The sequence below is a fragment of the Panthera onca genome, chromosome A1 (genome assembly GCF_046562875.1).
Source record: "Panthera onca isolate mPanOnc1 chromosome A1, mPanOnc1 haplotype 2, whole genome shotgun sequence".
In the NCBI taxonomy this organism is placed as follows: domain Eukaryota; kingdom Metazoa; phylum Chordata; class Mammalia; order Carnivora; family Felidae; genus Panthera; species Panthera onca.
The window spans coordinates 149,607,063-149,632,115 of record NC_138339.1 but is presented as its reverse complement, the minus strand read 5'-3'; the positions used below and the strand labels follow the sequence as shown (position 1 = coordinate 149,632,115).

The 25,053-nt window shown below is 38.8% G+C and overlaps 1 non-coding gene across 5 annotated transcripts in view; it reads right to left on the bottom strand.

Annotated features, from left to right (window-relative positions):
- LOC132681721 (uncharacterized) overlaps positions 1-25,053 on the bottom strand; it is a 73,809-nt gene that overhangs the window by 41,976 nt on the left and 6,780 nt on the right. For 4 of the 5 annotated variants that reach the window (XR_013557644.2, XR_014138118.1, XR_013557641.2 and 1 more), the window contains 2 exons: positions 18,926-19,022; positions 16,454-16,612 (listed from right to left, as the gene is read on the bottom strand). This is a non-coding gene — a transcript (uncharacterized LOC132681721). The remainder of the gene's footprint in view (positions 1-16,453; positions 16,613-18,925; positions 19,023-25,053) is intronic. The other variant, XR_013557645.2, reaches the window with a different exon arrangement.

Genomic DNA, 25,053 nt, shown 5'->3' with positions numbered 1-25,053 from the left:
TTAATGTGAATTATATTGATTGAATTTTAATCTTTTAAGCAAATTTTTAATGTCTATTTTTGAGAGAGAGAGAGGGAGAGAGATGGAGTGCGAGTGGGGGGAGGGGCAGAGAGAGAGGGAGACACAGAATCTGAAGCAGGCTCCAGGCTCTGAGCTGCCAGCACAGATCACAACCTGGGGGCTTAAGCTCACAAACTATGAGATCATGACCTGAGACGAAGTTGGAGGCTTAACCAACTAAACCACCCAGGCACCCTGATTGATTTTTAATCCTGCCAACCCTTAATCAATGTGGGACAAGCCCCACATCGTCATGATGCGTTATGTTTCTAATATATTGTTGGATTTGATTTGCTAAAATTGTGTTTAGAATTTTCCGTCTATGTTAACGAGAGATATTGGTCTGAGTTTTCTTCTAAAGTCTGTCTAATTTACAAAGATAATGCCAGCCTCATGAGATGAGTTACAAAGTACTCTTTTCCCTTAATTTTTTTTTTTTTTGGAAAAGTTGGAACATAACTGGTGGTGTTATTTCTTCCCGAGATGTTTAATAAGATTCACTAATGAACCCATCTGTGCCTGGAGTTTACTGTGTGGGATTTTAATTTCTTATGGCTATTCAGGCTATCTATTCCTTCTTGAGCAAGCTTCAGTAGTGTTTTTGTTTTTTGTTTTTTGTTTTTTTGTTTAATTGTGGTTAAAAAAACACATAACATAAAATTCGCCATATTACCTACTGTTACATGAACAGTTCTAGACAGTTAAGTATGTTCATAAGTATGCATAATAATGCAACAGATCCCTAGAATTTTTTCATATCACAAAACTAAAACTCTATGCCAATTGAACAAAAACTCCCCCATTTCCTCCTCCCACTATACCCTGGAAATCATCCTGTTTCTATTAGTTTGACTACTTTAGCTACTTCATATAAGTGAAATCACACAGTATTTGTCTTTTTGTAACTGGTTTCTTTCATTTAGCATAATGTTACCAAGGTTCATCCACAAGGCAGAATGTGACAGGATTTCCTTCCTTGTTGAGACTTTATACAAGGTATACATACATGCATTGTATGTATATACCACATTTTCTTTATCCATTCATCCAAAGATGGCTATTTGGTTAGCTTCCACCTCTTAGCTAATTGTAAGGCTGCAATAAACATGTAATGCAAATTTCTCTTCAAGATCCTGATTTCAATTCTTTTGGATATATACACAGCAGTGGGATTGCTGGATCACACAGTAATTCATTTCTAACTTTTTTGAGGGCCTATCATAATATTTCCCATAGCAGCTGCACCATTTTGTATCCTACCAACAATGCACAACAGTTCAAATTTTCCACATCCTAACAAGAGTTGTTTTTTTTCTTTTTCTTTTCTTTTCATACAATGAGTGTGAGACAATAGCTCATTGTAGGTTTGATTTATATTTCTCTAATTATTACTAATGTTAAGCACCTTTTCACATCCTTGTTGGTCACTTGTATATCTTCTTTGATGATATATCTATTCGAATCCTTTGCCCATTTTTTAAATGGTTATTTGGTTTGTTGTTGAGTTGTAGTTCTTTATACATCCTGAATATTAACCCCTTCTCAGATATACGCTTTGCAAATATTTTCTCCCATTCCCTATGTTACCTTTTCACTCTTGATTATTTCCTTTAATGTGCAGAATTTTTAAAATTTGATGTAGTCCCATTTGTCTAGTTTTTGCTTTTGTCACCTATGGTTTTGGTGTCATATCCAAGAAATCATTGTGAAATTCAATGTCATGAAGCTATTCCCCTACATATACTTCTAAGACTTTTCTAGTGGTCTTAGGTTTAAGTCCTTAATCCGTTTTGACTTAATGTTTGTATATGATGTGACCTAAGGACTAATTTTCATTATTTTGCCAGTGGTTGTCCAGTTTTCCCAACATCATCTGTTGAAGACAGTAGCCTTTCCCCATTGGGTGGTGTTGGTACCCTTGTCAAAAATCATTTGACCATATTCACAGGTTTTAATTTTAGGCTTTCTATTCTAATCCATTGGTCTAATGGATAATTATTTATTATTTATGTTTTGTTATTTTTATTATTATTATTTATACTAATACCACACTCTCTTGATTACTATAGCTTTGGAATATGCTTTGAAATCTTGAAATATGAAGACTCCCAAATTGGTCTTTCTTTTTCAAGATTGTTTTGGCTATTCAGAGGCCCTTGAGATTCCATATGAAATTCAGGAGAGATTTCTCTAGTTCTACAAAAAATGCCTTTGGGAATTTGATAGGGATTGCTATGAATCTGTAGATCACTTTGGGAGAATGGACATCCTAACAATAGCAAGTCTCCCAGTGAACAACAAATACTTTTCCCTTTATTTGTGTTTCTTTATTTAAGAATATATTTTTCCAGAAAAACAAAGCAGTTTTATTAATCATCTGACACATTTACATAATACTTTTTATCCTACATTTTTTAGCATAAAACAACACAATTTTGTTTCTTTTTTAAAATTTATTTAAATTTTAGTTAGATAACACACAGTGCAATATTGGTGTCAGTGATCCATCACTTACGTACAACACCCAGTGCTCATCATAATTGCCCTCCTTAATACCCATCACCCATCTATCCCATCTCCCACCAGCCTCTCTCTGTCAACCGAAGTTTGTTTTCTATTATTGAGTCTTTTGTAATTTGTTTCCCTCTCTTCTCTTTTCCCGCTGATGCTTATATATTCACCTGTTTTGTATCTTAAATTCCACTTAGGTGTGAAATCATGGTATTTGTCTTTCTCTGACTGACTTAATTCACAAGGCATAATACATTCTAGCTCCATTCACATTGTTGCAAATGCCAAGATTTCATTCTTTTTGATGGCTGAGTTATATATATATATATATATATATATATATATATATATATATATACATATATATATATATATATATATATACCAGTTTGTCTCTATCCAGTCATCAGTTGATGCACATTTAGGCTCCCTCCCTCCATACTTTGGCTACTGTTGATAGTGCTGCCATAAACATTGGGGAGCATGTACCCCTTCAAATATATTTTTGTATCCCTTGAGTAAACACCTAATAGTGCAATTGCTGGATGGTAGCATAGTTCTATTTTTTTAGTTTCTTGAGGAACCTCCATACTGTTGTTCTTCAGAGTGGCTGCACCAGTTTTCATTCCCACCAACAGTACAAGAGGGTTTGCCTTTCTCCACATCCTTACCAACTCCTATTGTTTCTTGTGTGTTAATTTTAACCATTGTGGCAGGTGTGAGGTGGTATCTCATCATGGTTTTGATTTGTACCTCCCTGATAAAGAGTGATATTGACCATCTTTTCATGTGTCTGTTAACCATCTGGATGTCTTCTGTGGAAAAGTGTCTATTCATGTCTTCTGCCCATTTCTTAACTGTGATGTTTGCTTTCAGGATGTTGAGTTTGATAAGTTATTTATACATTTTGGACACTAACCTTTATCAAATATGTTATTTTTAAATATATTCTCCCCATTCCTTAGGCTGCCTTTTAGATTTGTTGATTGTTTCCTTTGCTATGCAGAGGATTTTTATCTTGATGAAGTCCCAATAGCTCATGTTTGCTTTTGTTTCCCTTGCGTTAAGCAATGTGTCTAGTAAGAAGTTGTTCCAGTAGAGGCTAAACTCTGGGATTGTGATGCCTCCCGCATTGGTTTTCTTCCTCAATATTACTTTGGCTATTCGGGGTCTTTTGTGGTTCCATAAAAATTTAGGATTGTTTGTTCTAGCTTTGAGAAGAATGCTGGTGCAATTTTGATTGGGATTGCATTGAATGTGTAGATTGCTTTGGGTAGTATTGACATTTTGACAATATTTATTCTTCCAATCCATGAGCATGGACTGTTTTCCCATTTCATTGTGTCTTCTTCAATTTCCTTCATAAGCTTTCTATACTTTTCAGCATACAGATCTTTTACAACTTTGGTTAAGTTTATTCCTAGGTATTTTATGGTTCTTGGTACAATTATGAATGGCATCCATTTCTTTATTTCACTTTCTGCTGCTTCATTATCAGTGTATACATGCAACCAATTTCTGTACATTGATTTTGTACCCTGCGACTTTGCTGAATTCATGTGTCAGTTCTAGCAGACTATTGGTGGAGTCTATCGGGTTTTCCGTGTATAATATCATGTCATCTGCAAAAAGTGAAAGCTCGACTTCATCTTTGCCAATTTTGATGCCTTTGATATCCTTTTGTTGTCTGCTGATGCTAGCACTTCCAACACTATGTTAAACAACAGAGGTAAGAGTGGACATCCCTGTTGTGTTCCTGATCTCAAGGGGAAAGCTCTCAGTTTTTCCCCATTGAGGATGATATTAGCTATGGGCTTTTCATAAATGGCTTTTATGATGTTAAAGTATGTTCCTTCTATCCTGACTTTCTTGAGGGTTTTTATTAAGAAACGATGCTGTAGTTTGTCAAATGCTTTTTCTGCATCAATTGACAGGATCATATGGTTCCTATCTTTTCTTTTATTAATGTGATGTATCACAATGATTTATTTGTGAATATTTAACCAGCCCTGAGCCCAGGAGTGAATCCCTCTTGATCATGGTGAATAATTTTTTTAATATGGAACCACAAAAGATCCCAAATAACCAAAGTAATATTGAAGAAGAAAACCAAAGCGGGAGGTATCACAATCCCAGACTTCATCCTCACTACAAAGCTGTAATCATCAAGACAGTATGGTATTGGCACAAAAACATACACATAGACCAATGGAATAGAATAGAGACCACAGAATTGGACCCACAAATGTTTGGGCAACTAATCTTTGACAAAGCAAGAAAGAATATCAATGGAAAACAGACAGTCTCTTTAACAAATGGTGCTGGGACAACTGGACAACAACATGCAGAAGAATGAAACTAGACCACTTTCTTACATCATACACAAAAATAAACTCAAAATGGATAAAGGACCGGAATGTGAGACAGGAAAAAATCAAAATCCTAGAGGAGAAAGCAAGCAACAACCTCTTTGACCTCAGCCACAGCAATTTCTTACTCAACACATTTCCAAAGGCAAGGGAATTAAAAGCAAAAGTGAACTATTGGAACCTCATCAAGATAAAAAAAAATCCTCTGCAATGCAAAGGAAACAATCAATAAAACTAAAAGGCAACCGACGGAATGGGAAAATATATTTGCACATGGCATATTGGATACAGGGCTAGTATCCAAAACCTATAAAGTACTCACCAAACTCCACACCCAAAAAACAAATAATCCAGTGAAGAATGGGCAGAAGACATGAATAGACACTTTTCTAAAGAAGACATCCAGATGGCCAACAGACACTTGAAAAGATGCTCAACATCACTCCTCATCAGTGAAATACAAATCAAAACCACACTGAGATACCACCTCACACCAGTCAGAGTGGCTAAAATGAACACATCAGGAGACTATAGATGCTGGCAAGGATGTAGAGAAACAGGAACCCTCTTGCACTGTTGGTGGGAATGCAAGCTGGTGCAGCCACTCTGGAAAACAGCGTGGAGGTTCCTCAAAAAGTTAAAAGTAGAGCTACCGTATGACCCAGAAATAGCAATGCTAGGAATTTACCCAAGGGATACAGGAGTGCTGATGCATAGGGGCACATGTACCCCAATGTTTATAGCAGCACTTTCAACAATAGCCAAATTATGAAAAGAGCCTAAATGTCCATCAACTGATGAATGGATAAAGAAGATGTGATTTATATATACAATAGAATACTACTTGGCCATGAGAAAAAATGAAATATGGCCATTTGCAGCAACATGGATGGAACTGGAGGCTATTAAGCTAAGTGAAATAAGTCAGTGAAAGACAGATACCATATGTTTTCATTCATATGTGGATCTTGAGAAATTTAACAGAAGACCATGGGGGAGGGGAAGGGGGAAAAATTATACAGAGGGAGAAAGGCAAACCATAAGAGACTCTTAAATACTGAAAACAAACTGAGGGTTGATAGGGGTGGGAGACAGAGAAAAGTAGGTGATTGGCATTGAGGCAGGTACTTGTTGAGATGAGCACTGGGTGTTGTATGGAAACCAATTTGTCAATAAATTATATTTAAAAAAAAAAAGTTGTTCCAGCCGAAGTCAAAGAGGTTGTTCTCTGTGTTCTACTCTAGAATTTTCATGATTTCCTGTCTCACATTTAAGCCTTGCATCCATTTTGGATTTATTTTTGTGTATGGTCTAAGAAAGTGGTCCACTTTCATTCTTCTGCATGACGTCGTGAAATTTTTCCATCACCATTTGTTGAAGACACTGTCTTTTTATCATTGGCTATTCTTCCCACTTTGTTGAAGATGTGGGTCCATTTCTGGTTTTTTATCCTTTTGCAGTGACCTGTGTGTCTGTTTTTGTGCCAGAATCAAATTCTTTTGATGACTACAGATTTGTAATATAGCTTGAAATCTTGAATCATGAAGCATCAAATTTTGTTTATCTTTTTCAAGATTGCTTTAGCTATTATGGTCTTTTTCATTTGATACAAAGTTTAGGATTGTTTGTTCTACCTATGCAAAGAATGCTGCAGCTATTTTGATTGGGATTTCATTAAATGTGTAGATTACTTTGAGTAGTATAGATGTTTTAACAATCTTTGTTCTTCCAATCCATGAGAATGGAATACATTTCCAATTCTTTGTGTCCTTTTCAATTTCTTTCATAAGTGTTCTATAGTTTTCAGAATACAGGTATGTTATCTCTTTCATTAGGTTTATTCCTAGGTATCTTAATGGTTTTGGTGCAATTATAAATGGGACTGATCCCTTGATTACTTTTTCTGCTGCTTTGGTATGGGTGTATAGAAATGCAAACAGATTTCTACACATTGATTTTATATCCTGTGATTTTGCTGAATTCATGTATTAGTTCTAGCAATTTTTTGGTGGAGACTTTTGGGTTTTCTACATAGAATATCATGTCATCTACAAATATTGAATGTTTGACTTCTTCCTTGCTGATTTGTATGCCCTTTATATGTTTTTGTTGTCTGAGTGCTGCGGCTAAGACTTCTAGTACTATGTTGAATGGTAAGAGTGGGGTATCCCTGTCTTACTCCTAACCATAGAGGAAAGGCTCTCAGTTTTTCCCCATTGAGGATGATATTAGCTTAGGATCTTTCAAATATGGCCTTTATGATGTTGAGGTATGTTCCATCTATCCCTACTTTGTCGAGGGTTTTTATCGAGAATGGATGCTGTATTTTGTTAAATGTTTTTTCTGTATCTATTGACAGTATCATATGGTTCTTATTCTTTCTTTTATTAATGTGGTGTATCACACTGATTTGTGAATATTAAGCCAGCCCTGCACCCCACGAATAAATCCCACTTAATCATGGTGAATAATTATTTCAGTGTAATGTTGAATTTGATTTGCTAGTATCTTGTTGAGAATTTTTGCATCCAGGTTCATCAGGGATATTGGACTGTAATTTTCCTTTTTAGTGGGGTTTTTGTCTGGTTTTGGATTTAAGGTAATACTGGCCTCAAAGAATGAGTTTGGAAGTTTCCTTCCATTCCCATTTTTTTGGGAAACAATTTGAGAAGAATAGTTATTAACTCTTCTTTAAATGTCTAGTAGAATACCCCAGAGAGCCATCTGACCCAGGACTCTTGTTTGTTGTGAGATTTTTGATTATTGATTCAATTGCTTTGCTGGTTATGGGCCTGTTAATATTTTCTGTTGCTTCCTGTTTCAGTTTTGGTTGTTTCTAAGTTTCTAGAAATTTTTCCATTTCTTCCAGGTTGCCCAGTTTGTTGGCATATAATTTTCATAGTACTCTCTTATAATTGTTTGTATTTCTGTCGTGTTGGTTGTGATCTCCTCCCTTTCATTTGTTATTTTATCTATTTGGGTCCTTTCTCTTTTCTTTTTGATAAGTCTAGCTAGGGGTTTATCAATTTTATTTTAATTTTTTTTCAAAGAATCACTCTTAGTTTTATTGATCTGTTCTACTGTGGGTGTTTTTTTGTTTTGTTTTGTTTTGCTTCTATTTCATTTCTTTCTGCTCTGATATTTATTATTTCCCTTCTTCTGCTGGGCTTAGGCTTTATTTTCTTGTCCTTTTGTAGCTCTTTTAGATGTAAGGTTGGAATATGTATTTGGGGCCTTTCTTGCCTCTTGAGATAGGCCTGAATTGCAATATACTTTTCTCTTAGATCTGCCTTTGCAGCATCCCACAGAGTTTGGACTGCCGTGTTTTCATTTTTATTTGCTTCCATGTGTTTTGTTGTTGTTGTTGTTGTTGTTGTTGTTGTTGTTTATTTAATTCTCTAGCTAACCCATTCATTCTTTAGTAGGATGCTCTTTAACCATGTATTTAAGGGCTTTCCAAGTTTTTTCTTATGGTTAACATCAAGTTTCATAGCACTGTGAACTGAAAATATGCATGGTATGATTTCCACATTTTTATACTTTTTGAGGGCTGATTTGTGACCCGGTATGTGATCTATTCTGGAGAATGTTCCATATGCACTCAAGAAGAATGTGTATTCTGCTGCTTTAGGATGAAACAGTCCATCTAGTCCACTGTGACTTTCAAAGCCATTGTTTCCTTGTTGATTTTCTGCTTAGACAATCTGTCTATTGCTGTAAGTGGGGTGTTAAAGTCCCCTACTATTATTGTATTATTATCAATGAGGTTTTTTAGTTTGTTACTAATTGTTTCATATATTTGGGTGTTTCAAATGGGGGGGCATATATTTACAATTGTTAGATCCTCTTGATGGATAGACCCCTTAATTATGATATAATGCCCTTCTTCATCTCCTGTTAGTCTTTGTTTTACTTTATTAGTAGTATTTTTAGAGGGAGTGAGCACACTCAGGGGAGAGAGGCAGAGGGAAAGAGAGAGAATCCTAAGCAGGCTCCATGCTCAGTGCAGAATTTGAGGCTTGATCCCAGGACCCCAGAATCATGACCTGAACCGAAACCAAGAGTGGGACACTTACCTGACTGAGCCCCCCAGAGTCCTCTACAGTCTTTGTTGTAAAAATCTAGTTTGTCAGAGGGGTGCCTGGTTGGCTCAATCAGGTAAGTGTCTGACTCTTGATCTTGGCTCAGGTCATGGTCTCATGTTTGTGAATTTGAACCCTATGTTAGGCTCTGCACAGTGAGGAGACTGCTTGGGATTCTCTTTCTCCCTCTGTCTCTGCCCCTCTCCTGCTTGCTGTCTCTCTCTCTCTCCCTCAAAATAAATAAACTTAAAAAAATAAAAATTTAGTTTGTCTGATATAAGTATGGTTACCCTAGCTTTCTTCTGATGTCCATTAGCGTGATAGATGGTTCTCCACTTCCTCACTTTAAATCTGTAGGCGTCTCTAGATCTAAAATGAGTCTCTTGTAGGCAGCATATAGACAGATCTTGGTTTTCTTATCCATTCTGATATCCTATTTCTTTTTTGTTTTGTTTGGTTTTAATATATATTTATTTTTGAGAGAGAGAGAGAGAGCATGAGCATGAGAGGAGAAGAGAGAGAGGAAGACACAGATTCCAAAGCAGGCTCCCAGCTCTGAACTGTCAACACAGAGCCAGATGCAGGGCCCAAACCCACAAACCATAGATCATGACCTGAGCCAAAGTTGGATGCTTAACCAACTGAGCCACCCAGGCATCCCTGATACCCTATTTCTTTTGATTGGAACACTTAGTCTATTTACATTAAGAGAGACTATTGAAAGATATGAATTTAGTGCCATTGTGTTATCCATAGAGTTGTTCTTTCTGGTCTATTCTAGACTTTGTTGATGTTCTCTGGTCTATTCTAGTCTTTGGTCCTTTTATTCTCTTCTCCACTCAAAGAATACCACTTAACATTTCTTTCAGGGCTGGTTTAGTGGCCACAAACCCCTTTAGTTTTTGTTTGTGAATCTCTTTCTCTCTCCTTCTATTCTGAATGACAGCCTTGCTGGATAAAGAATTCTTGGCTGTATATTTTTCCCATTCAGCACACTGAATACTTCCCACAACTCCCTTCTGGCCTGCCAAGTTTCTGCGGACATACCTTATGTGTCTACCTTGTAGGTTAAGCACCTTTTGTCCCTAGCTGCTTTCAGAATTCTCTATCTTTGTATTTTGCAAGTTTCACTATGACATGTCATGATATTGACCTATTTTTGTTGATTTTGAGGGGAGTTCTCTGTGCATCTTGAACTTGAATGCCTGTTTCCTTCCCCAGATTAGGGAAGTTCTCAGCTATAATTTGTTCAATTAAATTTTCTGTCCCTTTTTCCCACTCTTCTTCTGGGATTCCTATGATACAGATATTGTTTTGTTTTATAGAATCACTAAGTTCCCTAAGTCTCTCTTCATGATCTAATAGTTTTCTTTCCCTCTTCTATTCAGCTTTATTATTTTCCATAATTTTATCTTCTATATCACCTATTCTCACCTCTGCTTCTTCAGTTCTCATTATGACTGTATTAAGTTGGCTTTGAATCTCAGCTATAGCATTTTTTTATTTCAGCCTGACTAGTTTTTAGGTCTCCAATCTCTACAGCAAGGGTTTATATGGTGCCTTCTATGCTTTTTTTCAAGCCCAACTAGTAGTGTTATGACTGTTGCTCTAAATTCTAGTTCATATATATTGCTTATATCTGTTTTGAGCAAGTCTCTGACTGTGATTTCTTCTTGACCTTTCTTTTGGGAAGAATTCCTCAATCTTGTCATTTGGGTGAAGTTTCTATCTTTTGCATGCTTTGAAAGCTTGTTATGTTTCCTGCATCTGAGATAATGCTATATTAAGAAAGGGTCATACACTGTCCAGGACCTGGGACTCCAGGACGTGTTCTGCTATATGCTGTGTGCACAGTGCTTTTGTGTTTTGGCTGTTCTTTCCCACTGGTCAGTCCTCTGAAGAGCTCCTCCTTGCTTGCAGTGGGCAATGTTTGGACCTTTAACTAGGTGTGCTTTTATTTATTTATTTATTTATTTATTTATTTATTGTTAAAATAAGCCTGGGGAAAAAAAGAGGGAAAAAAAACCTGATTCAAGAGAGAGAGAGAGAAGGAAAAAGAACAACAAAAAAAAAGGAATCAAAAAACTTTAAGCCTGATTCCAAAGAAAAAGGGGGGAGGGGTGGGGAGAAAGAAAAAGGAAAAAAAAAGTCTGATCAAAAAGAAAAAAATAGAGAGAAAAAAAGAAATGAAAAAGCAGATAACTAACAAAAAACTATAAGCCTGATTCTAAAGGAAACAAAAGAAGAGGGGAGAAGGGGAACACATAAGCCTAGTCCTATTTCCACCAGAATTTCAGGTAAGGCTTTGAAGCACTCTATTTTCAGTACACTTGGTGCATGCAGGGTGCGGCCTGTACTGGTCTTCTGGATGAAAGGCCTTCTACACTGGCTCAGAGTCAGTCCTGTCCCCATAAATAAGTAGTTGCAGACATAGGGGGGCTGGATTCAATGTAAGTGGATCCTGCCTTCACTCATGGCTGCTATGTTGCTCTCTGAAGTCCCATTGTGTTGGTGTTGAGGGGAAAATTGGAGACACCCCACTCTTTTGTTCCAGGACAGGGGACTTCACAACCTCCCCCCGCCCCCCGCCCCCTTCATAAATCCCTCACAGAATAGCAATGGCAGGCAGCATCCACTGCACCACAGCTCACCTGAGTCTTTCTTTGGCGAGAGGCTGGGATTCAAAACACAAAATTGTAAAGGACCAAGCGCCATGCAGACCTGCTCCCCTTGTCAAGAGTAGAGCCACTCTGCACCTTTCTGATGTCCTTTATCCCAGAAAAACATTTCCACACCTTTGCCTTGCTCAGAATCCATGGTGTATCACTGCTAATAGCAGCAGCAACCAGGTTATCTGCCCTCTGTGGGCACCTCTGTCTCCTGCTTATGAAAGGCCTTTTGCTGGTGCCTAAAGGGTCTTTTGTCCTTGAAGATGCAATATATTCTCTTCCAAAAGTACTCCAGGAAGGGGAATGTTCTCCCCCAGTGTTCTCAGGAGATTCCTACACTGTACTATGCACTCTGGGGCCTGCTCCCTCCTCTCCAGGAGCTCCTGCCACAGCTCCATATCAGAGAAAATCATGCCCTTCCAAATCCTCAGAGTTTGAGCTCTACACGCTCTTTGCAAAAAACAAACAAACAAAACAAAAAACAAAAAACCTGCAATGCTCAGTACCTCTCACTCCATATTCCGTGGTCCCAAGAGGTTTTCCGCTTATGCAAAGTTAACACTGCACTCTCTGCACCTTTCTCTCTTTCTCTCCCTTTTGCTTCTCTACAGAAAGGGCTCCCTCTCCTCTCCCAATTCACTTCCACACACCTCACACCTGCCACACTGTCTCCTTCTAACCATGGAGACCCTTCTGCCAGTGTGCAGATGGGTTTCCTGGGTGTTCCAAGTGATCTGACCTAAACACAGCTGTGTTTGAGGGATGAGGAAAGCCCAGAGTTCCCCTACTTCACCATCTTAAATCCTTTGTTTCAGAATGTTTTATATTTTCAGTGTACAGATTGTTCACCAGCTTGGCTTATTCCAAAGTATTTTATTCTTTTGGTACTATTGTAAAGGTTTTTTTAATTTACTTTCTGGATTTTTTTAGACCCAGAGTCTATGACAGATGGTGACCCCGATGTGACAGAGGAAAGGGGACTATGGGCTGAAATGGGCAAGGAGCCCATGTGGCCAGATGGTGCCACAGAAGGACTGCAGGACACTGGGGAACGGTTAAGGAGCTCCAAGAAAAAAATGCACTGGGTACAGTCTCTACCTGACAAGGTAAGGGATAAAGTGAAACTATATCAGGATTCGCTGCTGCAGAACTTTTGAGAGATCTATCATGGGAAACTCCCTAGCCTCTGAACAAAAGTGCTATATTCAAATTCTTCAGTCCCTAGGAGACAGCAGGGACTAGTCTAAATTATAAGGCTCTCCTTAGATTATTGGCTAACCAACAAAATTGTCCTTGGTTCCCTTAAAGTATGAGAATGAGTAGGAAAAACAGTAAAGGCCAGGCATTCTAAAGGGGCTAACGTCCCCCCTAAAGTAATCCTCACCCGGTCCATCATCCGCACCACCCTTCCCTGCTTGAGCTCAGGCTGTGTATATGAAGACCTAGAGTTATTTAAAAAGGAGGAAAAACCTCTTTCCCCCTATAGTCAGACTGAACTGACTGGACTAGAGCCTCTGGCTCCTTTACAGCCAGAAGATACTCCTCCTCCCCCAGAAGGGTGGGACGATATGGAGCCTCTGAAAACCTCACCGACCAGCTCTGATAAAGTCCTCACCCCACTGCAAAAGTACATTTAAAAAGCCCACAAGGCTGGTAAATTCCAGCTGTTTCCCATTGTCAGGCAAAATGGGCAGTGTGGCCGTGAAGGGCTGGTCTTTCCAATTGTAAAAGAATTGCAAAAATCAGTTCACCTGTATGTCCATCACAGCCCTTTTACAATCGGTATTTTAGAAAATATTTGTGGCACTCATTCCATGTATGCCTGGGACTGGGGCTCTCTTATGAGCATCATTCGGACCCCACCCCAGTATGCTATCTGTGCTCAAGAGTTTAATGATGCTTGCATGACTCATGCTTTGCAGAACTTTGTCACTGCTATTCAGGTGTCTTTTAAACAACTGTCTGACAAGGGGCAGTATCCCCAAACAAGGCAGTGAGCCCAACTTCCAATCACTGTCAAGTAAAACAATGCACTGAAATAGTGCAGTGGATTTTACACAGGCCATCCCTAATATAGGGGATTCTAACACTCTCTCTCTTACTGTTTTTCTCTATACACTCTTATTACTCTAACTATATGTGAGGGCTTCTCCCTCATTCATTCCCTGGATTAATAACCATGATAAGCCGACTGTCTCTGGCTAGTCTACCTCAGGATAGAGATTTTAAGGAATATTCCCAAGCAGCTGCTGAAACTCCGTTTGTTTCAGGGAACTTCCCTGTCTTCTCTGGCCCAACATGGACTGCCTAATTCCACTAGTGGAAAACACAACAAAACAAAACAAAACAAAACAAAACAAATAATACAAAACAAAACAAGAATCAGTATCTGCTCATCTATCTGAGGTGATAGGCTTTAGGACTACGTGAACTCTTTTCTCTGCCCTCGGTGCCTCAGTCTGCCTTCTGGCCTCTAGGCAGCACCTCACCTTTTCTGCCTTCCCTTCCCCTTCCTCCTGTTTCTGCACTGCCTGGGGTGTGGCCTGCAAATCTGGCTCTTCAATGCCTCAGACAACATGCTGCTCCTTGCTCCCCACTCTGTCAAAAGGCAAAAAACACCCCCTTAAACTTTAAATTTCCTCACTGGTTCCATGGGGGAAAAATTAACAATGGTAAACTTTCAAGGGGGCACAGATAAAATATTATTAAGACAGGCATGTCTTTTAAATTATAGAACTTTATTCTACTAAGGTTGACTACAGGTCAAATAAGCTCACTTTATCTCTGTTTCAATTTGTTAGCAAACGGATGACTTAATGGTTACCTTTGCCTCATAGTTTTCATGGATAATTGTTAAGACAGATTTCAGGGTCTTTGGTAACCTAAAACTTTAACGTTTTGCTTAAATGGTAAATTGAATTAAGTTCTTTGGACATTTAGGCCTCTTTCAAATCTAATGGAATGCTGAAGCATTGCTTACTAAATAGGTTTATGCTTCTGACTTCTTATAATAAATAAATGAATAAATAAATAAACTGAGAATATTTAAATCCATGCTTTATGCTTAATGGATTCATAAGTCTACCACCTAAAAATATTTTTTTTAATTTTTTAAAAAATTTTTTAACGTTTATTTATTTTTGAGAGACAGAGAGAACTAACAGGGGAGAGACAGAGAGAGACGGAGTCACAAAATCTGAAGCAGGCTCCAGGCTCTAACCTGTCAGCACAGAGCCTGACATGGGGCTTGAACCCAAGAACCATGAGATCATGACCTGAGCTGAAGTCAGTTGCTTAACTGACTGAGCCACACAGGTGCCCCCAATTTTTTTTTAAGGTTTATTTATTTTTGAGAGAGAGAGACAGAATGTGATCAGGAAGGGGCAGAGAGAGAGGGAGACACAGAATCCATAGCAGGCTCTAGGCTCCAAGTTGTCAGCACAGAGCCTGATGTGGTGCTTGAACTCATGAACTGTGAGATCATGACGAGCTGAAGTCTGACCCTTAACTGACTGAGCCACCCAGGTGTCCCCCCAAAATTTTTCTCATGTAACAGATAATTCACAATTGGTCACTACTTAGGTTTTCACTGGAGACTAAAGTTTCTAAGAGTTAAAATTCTGCTAAGTGTAGTTAAAACTGGGGCAAAAAAAACACAAAAGCAACTCTGTTATGTGGAAAAGTAGGAGATACAAAAGAAAGATATAAGAAATGGAAATATATTTTTGTTAAAGGCAAAATAAAGTAATTTTGTCTTAAATGAAACTGGCTATTTTGAGAAAAATGGGTTGGGACAAAATCTAAGTGCAAAGAAAAGTTGTAAAAGGTTCATGAGGGAAAATCTTTAAAAAGGAATTTTATGTGTGGTCAGGATGGACTAAGGTTAAAATAAATGGTTTTTAAAAGTACACAGGGTTAAGATAAAGATTCCTCCTCCTTTGATCCAAAGGCTGGGAAAATGATAACAATACTCTTCATGCCAGCCTCCAAATCCTCCACATTTGCGTGGTTCCTGTTTGGCAAAAGAATGGATGCCATATAAGGGATGGATAATATAAGAAGGGCTTTTACTAAGATACAAGGGAGCCATTTTACTAAACTTATCCCATTGTATGCCATAAATGGGTATCCACGTGACTGAAACATACTTATATGGGTATTACTAAAAAAGACAGGAAAATAGACCTTAACTTTGGCTCTTTAGCCCCCTCCCTCAATGGCCAATGATCAATATGTAAGTTACTGCTGAGCAAAAATAAAATTAGTACATCCTACAACAACCACACACACAAAAAATACATTATTGTTAATGGTGATAAATAAGCAAATAAATAATTTTAACAAAAAGGGTAAAACAACAGGACAACACACCCTTTCAAGTTGTTTTACTTAAGCCTTGGTTAGAATTAACCATTCCTTATAATCCACCAGGCCAAACAGTTGTAAAATGAGCACATGATATGCTCAAAAACATGTTAAAAAACAAAAAGTGGGAGATACCCCTGGTTGTCTGCATTACAACCTCAGCTCCTTCTTGATCTTGCTAGGATTACTCTTAACTTTTTAAATCTCAACACTCAAGGACTAGCTGCAGTTGAGTGACATTCTTCAAAATAAGATAAACCCTTTCACCCTATGGTGCCATGCAAAACCCCTGAAGGGGGGTCCTAATGGACTGGGCCCACTAAACTTCTCATCTAGGGTCAAAGATATGCTTCTGTTCTTTCAGATTCTGGACTTCTCTTGTTTGGTGAAGCCTTACCATGGCGTCATGGAGACCTCCAGGATATCTTCCAATGAACCAACACTTCCAGAGAATGACTCTGAGTGAGCAGCCACTAGCCCCCTTTTTTCAAGATGGAAGAAGCCTCTTCATGGACTCCTCATCTTGAAGCCACTCCACAAATGCAAGTCCTTGCCCCTGATATAACATGGGGAATCCTTAAATGCATGTCTAACCAAGACGACATCCTCTTACAACACAACGATATTGCATATACCCCTAATTCACATATGATAGCCATGATTTCTGTCATTAACAAAAATTCAATATGTGTAAGCCTGATTCTACTCCTTTCCCCTCATTTGTCCAGGCCAAGCTCAATATTCATATTGGGTTCATCTCCTTAACCCACCTATACTTGATAGCTTAACACTCCTAGCCTGAGATATTCCTATTAGCAATAATGACAAAGTTCATGGAAGGAGCCAATCTTAACCCGCCCTTCCAAACTGAACAAGAGCATTGACTTTATATGCCAAGACCTCAATGGTGGCTTACTTCAGCACCTCCTATGTGTGTTACTAAACTCAACAACTTTTCTGCTTGCCTCAAACTAAAAATCAGCTGGCTTTCGCATGTACAGCCCAAAACTTCTACAAGGCCAGAAAAATTTCCCTTTTTCTCAGCCATAAGCTTTGATATACCTCAAAAAAAAACAAGCATATCTCATACTCCTAATGTTATAGCTTGCTCTAGTCTCAAATATTCAGACCACCCCTGGAATAATACTCCTTGGACAACCTGTTATGGAGAGACTGAGCATAATCTTCACTGGGGTAATTGGACTATTATTGACAGGGGTCCTAGAGGACATCTTGAAACAAAATATTCAATAAGACCATATCCTTTGGCCAGCCTAGTAGGGAGGATAATTCTTGGAAAAACGGAGCCTTGTCCGGCCCTATAATTTCTGCACATAGGGGAAATTAAAAGGACCTTGGCTTGGAAAAAAAAAAAAAAAAAAAAAGCCTTGGTTTGTTAATCTTTAGAAGCTAGGTCTTCCCTTCTTTATTTGTACTATTAGCCACAGCGAAATTTATGTAAAACAACATGCTAACCTAATTTGGGCCTCCCTGTACAATAACCGATTTACACGGACCACTATTTGTGTCCTTTCTCTCTACGTTCTCTTTGCTACCTCCACCTTACAGAGCCAACAACTAGAAAATAATTTAATATCTCTACCTCCCAAGGCTGGTTTATGTCCTGCATAAATAATGATAACAAAAAATTAAAAATAGACCTACCCTATGACCCAGCAATAGCACTGCTAGGAATTTACCCAAGGGATACAGAAGTGCTGATGCATAGGGGCACTTGTACCCCAATGTTTATAGCAGCACTCTCAACAATAGCCAAATTATGGAAAGAGCCTAAATGTTCATCAACTGACGAATGGATAAAGAAATTGTGGTTTCTGCTAGGAATTTATCCAAGGGATACAGGAGTACTGATGCATAGGGGCACTTGTACCCCAATGTTTATAGCAGCACTCTCAACAATAGCCAAATTATGGAAAGAGCCTAAATGTCCATCAACTGATGAATGAATAAAGAAATTGTGGTTTATATACACAATGGAATACTATGTGGCAATGAGAAAAAATGAAATATGGCCTTTTGTAGCAACGTGGATGGAACTGGAGAGTGTGATGCTAAGTGAAATAAGCCATACAGAGAAAGACAGATACCATATGGTTTCACTCTTATGTGGATCCTGAGAAACGTAACAGAAACCCATGGGGGAGGGGGAAGGAAAAAAAAAAAAAAGAGGTTAGAGTGGGAGAGAGCCAAAGCATAAGAGACTGTTAAAAACTGAGAACAAACTGAGGGTTGATGGGGAGTGGGAGGGAGGGTAGGGTGGGTGATGGGTATTGAGGAGGGCACCTTTTGGGATGAGCACTGGGTGTTGTATGGAAACCAATTTGACAGTAAATTTCATATATTAAAAAAATTAATTAATTAATTAAGAAAGAAAGAAAGAAAGAAAGAAAGAAAGAAAGAAAGAAATAAAGAAAGAAATTGTGGTTTATATACACAATGGAATACTACGTGGCATTGAGAAAGAATGAAATATGGCCCTTTGTAGCAATGTGGATGGAACTGGAGAGTGTTAAGTGAAATAAGTCATACAGAGAAAGACAGATACCATATGTTTTCACTCTTATGTGGATCCTGAGAAACTTAACAGAAGACCATGGGGGAGGGGAAGGGGAAAAAAAAAAAGAGGTTAGAGAGGGAGAGAGCCAAAGCATAAGAGACTATTAAAGACTGAGAACAAACTGAGGGTTGATAGGGGGTGGGAGGGAGGGGAAGGGTGGGTGATGGGTATTGAGGAGGGCACCTTTTGGGATGAGCACTGGGTGTTGTATGGAAACCAATTTGACAATAAATTTCATTTAAAAAAATTTTTAAAAATAAGTAATGATAACATCACCCAATTAAAACTTACTGCATCTCAACCTGGGTTCCTGTTAATAGCACTGTACCATATATACATCCATCAGGACTAGGTGCACTTTCCAAGCTTATTCAACCCTGGCACTCTGCTGTAAGGAAAAAAAAATTTTTTTGGCCTGTTAATCATGGGCATCCTCACAGCAGTAGGTATTATCACCTCTGCCACTGTAACTGCAGTCAATCTGCATCATACTATCCAAACGTTCCATGTCCTTAATAAATTTATAGTCAACACTACCAAAGAATTTATAAGCCAAACTCCCATTGATAAACAAGCTTTGGCCCACCTCAAAGCTCTTGAGGCTGCAATGGAATTTATTTGGAAAAGACAAGAGTACTTGTTCCTCCACTCTAAACTGCCCTGTGATTCTACCAGCATATCTGCATGACTGGCATTCCTTCTAATCACTCCCAAGCTTTGGATGCTGTCCAGACACACCTTCGCAGTGTCCTGTCTTCCTATCTCTCTGACAATATAGAAGATTTAGATATGACTTTGCGCTAACAGCTACAATACGCAGAGGATCAGCTTAAAAATGAATGGGCTGATTCCTGGGAAATGTGGCGCGACCTAAATCCTTTCTCACTTACGGCTAGCACCCATCTCAAATTCTGGATAACTTTGGGAAGCAGAATGCTTTTACTGTGTCTCTTTTTATGTCTTTGCAGAATCACCCTCCAAGCCATCCAAATGCAAAAGAAGGACCAGGAGCTCATCGTGACAGTCCTCAAACACGAAAAAAAGAAAGAAAGAAAGAAAGAAAGAAAGAAAGAAAGAAAGAAAGAAAGAAAGAAAGAAAGAGAAAAACAAAAAGGGGGAACTGTGGGGAATAAGCTTACAAATTCCCTGGGCTTACATCAATGGGTTAGCAAGGCATAAAGAATTGAAAGCCATAGGATGCTCACACCCGAGTTTGGGTAATCAAGACAAGGCAACCAAGAATAGGGAGGTGAAAGGCACCCCAGAACAGAAAGGGGGTGCACAGCCCCCAGAATAGAGAGGGAGGGGCAAAGGCCCAAAAATAGGACGGTGCAAAGGCACCAATATAGAACACAGGTATATGAAATAAGCAAGATTAGATATTCAGGATGGAAGCACCCCCCAATTTAGTACTATAGCAGAAAGCTGCTTTCACAGGAAGGACCAAGAGAGGTAAACAGGTAAATTGGGCTATGGACCGCTGCACTGCAGGTGAAGCAGCCCAGAGCAGAAATGATTAATGAAAGAGAGCCTTGTTAACTCTGAGGCTATTTCCCCTACCTGTCTCATCCCCTAGACTAGCTAAGATGAACAGAGGTAGTGCCTTATGTCGCTGTAAACAACCTTCCACCAGACTGCCCGGCATTAGGTATTTGTTTTGTATTAACCCAAACCCCTAACCCTGAATATCTTCAAGACCCTCTTTCCCTCACATCCTCAAGTTAATGTTCACAGATTCATTGTCTCTTTGTTCACGGCCATCACCGTGTTTGTAAGCCTTCTGATCCTAATAAAAAAAGGGGCAAGGACCCTTATTCGGGGCTCTTGTCTTTTCCCAGACAGTAGCCATCTCTCATGTTCTGATCCTGCATCCTGCTCTCTTGCTAGACAAGAAAGAACTTTAGACCCAGAGTCTACGACAGATTTTTCATTTTTAGTATATAGAAACACAACTATTTTTTGAGTGTACTGTATCCTGAAACTTTGTTGAATTTGTTCATTAGTTGTAAGAGTTTATTAGTGGATTCTTTAGGGCTTTCAACATACAAGATCGTGGCATCTGCAAAGATCATTTTACTTATTTCTTTCCAATTTCCTTTTATTTTTTGTCTGATAGTTCTGGCTAGGATTTCCAGTACTATGTTGAACAGAAGTGGCAAGAGTGGGCACCGTTGCCTGTTCTTAGAATAGTTTTCACTCCTCACCATTGTATATGATGTCAGCTGTGGGCTTTTTATACAAGGCCTTTATTATGTTGACAGTGTCCTATTCCTAGTTTGTTGAGTGTTTTTATCATGAAAGGGTGAATTTTGTCAAGTTTTTTTCTGCATCAACTGAGATAATGTAGTTTTTGGCTTCTCTAAATTAATGTGGTATATTTACATTGATTTATTTTTGTATGTAGAACCATGCTTATGTCCCAGGAATAAATTCCACTTTGTCATGGTGTATAATCCTTTAAATGTGCTATTGGATTCAGTTTGGTAAGAATTTTGTTGACGTTTTTGCATTACAGTTCATCCAGGACATCAATCCATATTTCCTTTTCTTATACTGTCTTTGTCTGGCTTTCATATCAGGGTACTGATGGCCTCATAAAATAATTTTAGGACTGTTCCCTACTCTTCAATTTTTAGTAAGATTTTGCAAATCAGTTTAATTCTTCTTCAACTGTTGGGTAGAATCCTCCTAGAAGCCATCTGGTACTAGGCTTTTTTTTGCTGGGTTGATTACTGATTCAATCTCCTTACTTGTTATAAATTTGTTCAAATATTTTTATTTCTTTTTTTTTTTTTTTTTTTTTTTTTAATTTTTTTCCAACGTTTTTTATTTATTTTTGGGACAGAGAGAGACAGAGCATGAACGGGGGAGGGGCAGAGAGAGAGAGGGAGACACAGAATCGGAAACAGGCTCCAGGCTCCGAGCCATCAGCCCAGCGCCTGACGCGGGGCTCAGAGCCTGACGCGGGGCTCAGAGCCTGACGCGGGGCTCGAACTCACGGACCGTGAGATCGTGACCTGGCTGAAGTCGGACGCTTAACCGACTGCGCCACCCAGGCGCCCCCAAATATTTTTATTTCTTAATGAATCAATATTTGTGGGTTGTTACTAGAAATTCATCCATTCTTCAAGTTATCCAATTTGTTGGCATATGATTGTTTATAGTATTCAAATTCTTTTTTATTTGTATGGCATCAGTTTTAATGTCCCCTTCCCACCTTCTATTTCTGATTTTTTTATTTGAGCCTTACCTCTTTTTTTCTTAATCTCAATAAAGGTTTGTCAGTTTTGTTTGTATATTCAAAAAACTCTAAGTTATGAGGAGGGAATAAGATGGCAGTGTGGTAGGGGGACCCTGGGCTAATCTCAAACACAGCTAGATCAACATCAAATCATTTTAACACCTAGGAAATAAATCTGAGGATTAAGAGAACAATATGCAAAATTTGAGGGATAGAACATGGCAGGTTCATGGTGTGGGGAAGGGGTTTGGGGGTGAAAAAAGCCATGGTGGTGCAGAGGAGTGGGAACCCTTTTTGCAGAGAAGAGAGAGGTGGGGGAAGAGAGAGCAGCATGTCAGGTTTGTCAAGAAAAACACTCCCCCAAAACCATCGACAGGAATCATGAGGAACTGAATATCACAAGTTTTGGCAAACAGTGGGGCTGAAATTCTGAGTTTTTGGAAGTCTGCTGGAGTAGATCCACAAGGAGAGTGGTGCTCCTGGGGAGGAGGGGAAGCCTGGGAGTGGATTGGGGACAGTGTGATGTGGATATCCCCTGGGTCACACTCGGAGGGAAAGTTCCCCTTCCCTGAGTGCATTTGGAAGAGGGTACATAGCCTCTCCAAGGACAAAAGACCCGGGTGGCACTTTTGAGTGGCTGTTCAACAACAAGGAACAAAGGCATGTACAGAGGGCTGATAAAGTGGTCACAGCTTTTCACTGTGCTCACCATAAACTCCAGGCACCTATGTGGCTGTGAGATGCCTTTCCTGGGACAGAATAGCACTAGGCTTAGTGCTGCAAGACTCTCCTCCAGAGGTGGGAAGCAGGTCCTCACCTTGCCAAGTCCTTTAATACTTGGAATTTTGAATCCCCGTCACATGCTAGTGACAAAATACAAGAGAGCTGAGGCTCCAGGTGTGTCAATGTCCTGGGCACAGAAGGGTTAAGGACAGGGATCTGACAGAAGTCTGGAACACAGGAGAAAAGATTGTTCACTTGTCTGTGAGGGGTACCTGAACAGTGGTGGGTGCCAGTTCCCCCACCCAGAATGGGACAGCAGGTGACACCACCTTCTCCTGCTCACCAGAATGGATGGACTTCAGTGAGTAACAGAGTGCCCACCCATCCAGGCTGGAGCTGCTTACACCAAGCCCCACCCCACTGCACTCTACAGGATCATCTTTATAAGAGTAGGTCTGACTGTGAGCCAGCACAGCAGGCCTATCCCCCAGCATACCAACAAAGAGCCGTCCTCATGCACCAAGTCTACTGATCATAGAGTGCTCCAAAGTGTAAGCTTCAGTTCTTCAGTTCTGGTCGAAATAGGACCAGGCTTATTATTTTTTTTTAATCAGATTTACAGTTTCTTTGTTCATTTGTTTTTTTATTTCATTTTCTCGTTTTTTGCAACAGGCTTCTTTTTGTCCCTGTCCCTGCTTCTTCTTCTTTTTTGTGTTCTTTTTCTTTGGAATTAAGTGCATAGTTTTTGTTTGTATATTTGGGTTTTTTTTGTTGTTGTTTCTTCTCCTTTTCTTTCTTGGATAAGGCTTTTTTTTTTTTAATCAGGCTTATTTTAACAAATAAATCAAACCACACCTAAAGATCCAAACATTCCTCACTGTGTGCAAGGAGGAACTCTGTAGAGTACTGACTGGGGCAAAGAGCAGCCAAATCACAGGACAGAGTGCACACAGCATACACTAGAAAACTCTGAGGTGCCAGGCCCTTGATGGTGTATGATTCCTTCTTCATATGGCATTACACTCAGGAGCAGGAAATATAACAAGCTTTCTTAACACGCAAAATACAGACACCTAGACAAAATGACAAGACAGAGGAATTCTACACCAAGGAAAGATCAAGAAGAAACCACAGCCAGGGATTTGCTCAAAACAGATATAAGTAATATATCTCAACAAGAATTTAGAATAATAGTCATAAGAATACTAGCTGGGCTTGAAAGAAACATATAAGACTCCAAGGAAATCCTTGTTGCAGAGATAAAAGACCTAAAAACTAGTCAAACTGAAATAAAAAATTCTATAACTGAATGTATAAAATATAAAAACTGGATGTAATCACAATAAGGATGGAAGAAGTATGAGGGTTGAATAGGTGATATTGAAAATAAAACTATAAAAAATAATGAAGCTGAAAAGGAGAGGAAAATAAAACTATTAGATCATGAATAGAGACGTAGATAAATCAGCGATTCTATGAAGCACAGTAATATCTGTATCATAGTAGTCCCAAAAGAAGAGTGGGGAAAAGGAACAGAAGCTTTCTTTGAACAAATTATAACTGAGAACTTCCCTAATCCAAGGAAGTAAACAGGCATTCAGTCTGAGAGGCACGGAGAACTCCCCTCAAAATCAACAAAAACAGGTCAACACCAAAACATATCATAGTGAAACTTGCAAAATACAAATTTAAAAAGAGAGTTCTGAAAGCACCTACGGATGAAAGGTCTTTAACCTACAATGGTAGATACATAAGATACATTAGCAGTAGACCTGTCCACAGACCTTGGCAGGCCAAAAGGGAGTGTCATGATATATTTAACAGGCTAAATGGGAAAAACATGCAGCCAAAAATTCTTTATCCAGCGAGGCTGTCATTCAGAATAGAAAGAGAGATAGAGTTTCCAAGACAAGCAAAAAACCAAATGAGTTCATCAACACTAAACCAGCTCCACAAGAAACACTGAGAACAAAAGAGAGACCAAAAGCAACAAAGACTAGAAAAGAACAAAAACAATCTAAAAGAATTCAACTTTACAGATAATACAATGGCACTAAATTCATATCTGTCAATAATTATTCTGAATGTAAATAGACTAAGTGCTCCAATCAAAAGACATCGGGTATCATAATGGATAAAAAAAAAAAAGATCCTGCTTACAAGAGCTGACTTTAGACCCAAAGACACCCCCAGGTTGAAAGTGGGGCGATGGAGAATGATCTATCATGCTAATGGACATCAAAAGAAAGCTGGAGTAGCCATACATATATCAGACAAGCCAGATTTTAAAACAAAGATTGTAATAAGAGATGAAGAAGAGCACTATATCATAATAGTAGAGGACATTAACACCCCACTTACAACAATGGACAGATCACCTAAGCAGAAAATCAATAAGGAAACAATGGCTTTGAATGACACAATGGACCAGATTGACTTGACATATATATTCAGA